At 40.7% G+C, this 2,646-nt stretch overlaps 1 long non-coding RNA gene across 1 annotated transcript; it reads left to right on the top strand.

Moving 5' to 3' along the window:
• Positions 1 to 254: 254 nt before the first annotated feature.
• LOC116710031 (uncharacterized) lies at positions 255 to 1,716 on the top strand. The gene is made up of 3 exons (XR_004337024.1): positions 255 to 359; positions 1,269 to 1,350; positions 1,442 to 1,716. It is a non-coding gene; the product is annotated as an uncharacterized LOC116710031 (long non-coding RNA).
• The last annotated feature ends 930 nt before the right edge of the window (positions 1,717 to 2,646 follow it).

Genomic DNA, 2,646 nt, shown 5'->3' with positions numbered 1-2,646 from the left:
ACGAGACGAGCCGGAGGAGACACAGTCTCTCTCAGAGGGAGCCCGAGTGAGGGACGTTAGCCGGTGGGACAGTAAAAGCTGGACAGCTGTAAAAGGGTGGAGGGAGTGAAGGAAGTCAGTTCACTGGGCTTAGTGAACGTCGGCCCGTATTTGATTTCAGTCCACGCTCGGGGCAAGAAAGCCTTGCGAATGTTCTCAAATGTTCTCTTGTTACGCTGCAGCCGCAAAACAAATCCAATCAGAAGTTTCTGACCGAACGGTTCAGGTGGGAGAATCTGTTGACAACCGTCGGTCTCAGGAGCCACAAATCCGGCATCCGAGGAACGTCGTGGTGGAAGAAAGCTGTAACGTAAATTGTGGTAAGCCATGTGGAGCAGGGGCCTCATAATGATTATGAATGCACTCCAAGGGCCAATTGTGGTAAAAATGTATCAATAACACTATCTATTAAACTGCTAAAATATAAATAAATCAATAAACAGGTGTCTCTTTAACTTCTTAAAGTCAAATAACATTGGAAATTTTTCACATTGTTGTAATTAGGCAAAATAAAGATAAAAAGCGCTTTGATTTAATTAATAAAATAATATTTAAGTACACAACTTTTTCCTTTTTTTTAAGGCTCTATTTACGTCTCTCTAGAGCTCCGTTGTCAAACTGAAGGTCCAGGGGCCAAGACCGGCCCGCCATAGCTTTTTTATGTGACCCACCAGACTCCAGACAGACACATAAATAGAACATTCAAGAAAGCAGATATGTGTATTATTTTATCAAATCAAAGCAGGTTTTTTCCATATTCTTACCTCCATGTGAAAATGTTATTTAACTTGAGGATGGACTCATCGAGTACAGAGGCGCCTATTTTGGCTTTTTGAAAAAGCCAAAAGCCACCTCAAACTTAAGAACCGTTTTGTGAAACTAAAGAAGTTATTTCAAATTTTGCAGTTTCCAACAGAAATTTCCAATGTGATATTTCAAAGAGCGCTTGGAAAAACACTGCCTGGTGAGAGCATTTGATGTCCACTTAGCTAAACTTTACAGTAGAATGAAAAACGCAACTTATAGGACTTGAATATATTGGCACACCAATCACTTCTTTATGACTTTGACATTGAGGTATATTAATCCCTTTTTGCTAAAAGGGTGTTTTTGTGTTTTATGCCACTATCACGTTTGACCATTATTTTGTAAATTTAGTCTATCTGGCCTTGATCATATCATATCCATCTCCTTCCTCAGGCTTGAAGATTGAGTTGGGTTTTTTTTAGATTTGTCCCTCGTGTGCAAAGATTCTCCTGGATCCTGCATTCGGTTCAACGTTTTGCACCAAAGGGACTCGCTTCAGAGAAGGTCAAACTGTTGAACTAATTCCCCGTCATGGTAAAAGATCTGCCTGTCTTTACACATTCAACACTTTGCCTGTTTTCTTTTTAAACAGCAGAAGGCACTCCTCGCTATGCGTGAAGACACTCATCCCACGGAGACAAAAGGAAGTGTTTGGGTAGATAGACGATAGAAATCTAGCTGTTTCAGGCTCCGTAGAGTGGCCAGTTTTTCTCGCTGAACCCGCCTGATTCTTCCGAACCGACTGAGGGTTTTGGTATCTTTTCATTTAGTCAAACAGGTTTCTGTTCACAGATCTTTTTCCCTCTCTTCATCCTCATCCACATTTTTCAGGAGTGTGGCATTGCTAATAAACTGCTTTTAGCTCGTGTCGCTTTGAGTTCTTGTTCTTCATTGCTCGCAGCTGATATAATTTGATTTACCTCCTCATGTAGACCATTTTAATCACACTTCTTAAACTTTTTCATGTGTGGTTACAGTACAACACTTCTGTGATACTTCAGGAAGAAACTTGTGGATTAGATTAAAACAGGATTATGTTATAAAGCAAGATTCCTATCCTAGATTATCTCACAAGCACCTGTTCTGGCACACCTGCAGATCTACCAAGAAATGGCCGCCGGCCGTAGTAACACTGGAGGTGCTGCAGCTTACAGTGCAGGCAGGACAATTCTTAGCTGTACTCGGCACATCCTACCAAGTACTTGTGGTCTAATTTCTAGTGCAAATATCTTAGTATGCTTGAAATAAGTCAAAATCAACTTAAAGGTAACTTTTCAACGTGATAGAGGAGCTTAAGTTTTCAGTCAACAATTTCTTAAAGGGACAGTATTATGTGTTTTCCAAGCACACAGTGCCATTTTATTGCACAGTCAAGTAATTATGCTACTTCCAGTTGTTAAAAAATACTTTACACCCTGAAATTGAGAGATTGCCTCTTTAAAAACTCCTGCTCATTCTGAAAACTTTCCCTTCAGGAAGTCATCCCAACATTGCTCCTGTAGTAACCCTTAGCCAGATTTGCAGTGAGAAGTAGCTCAGCAAATGAGCAGTTCCATCAGGTGATTGCTAATTGCTGCTGGCTAGTCTGAAGGGACTGAGTGGGGAAGGCAGGAGACATGGGTGCTTTCTGTGGTTGGAAGCTCGAAACTTGGAAACTGCAGGAAGAGAAGCTTCTTCCTTTTGCACATCTGGATGTTGTGTCCACAGGAAATTAAAGGATTTCTCAAACATGCATGAAAGAATCAAGGCAACACTTCAGGTATGTTTTTGATGAGGGAAAAACATTATATCATGATGTAA

Source organism: Xiphophorus hellerii, chromosome 20 (genome assembly GCF_003331165.1).
Source record: "Xiphophorus hellerii strain 12219 chromosome 20, Xiphophorus_hellerii-4.1, whole genome shotgun sequence".
In the NCBI taxonomy this organism is placed as follows: Eukaryota; Metazoa; Chordata; class Actinopteri; order Cyprinodontiformes; family Poeciliidae; genus Xiphophorus; species Xiphophorus hellerii.
Note: the sequence above shows the minus strand (reverse complement) of the source record. Positions and strands in the feature narration are given on the sequence as shown.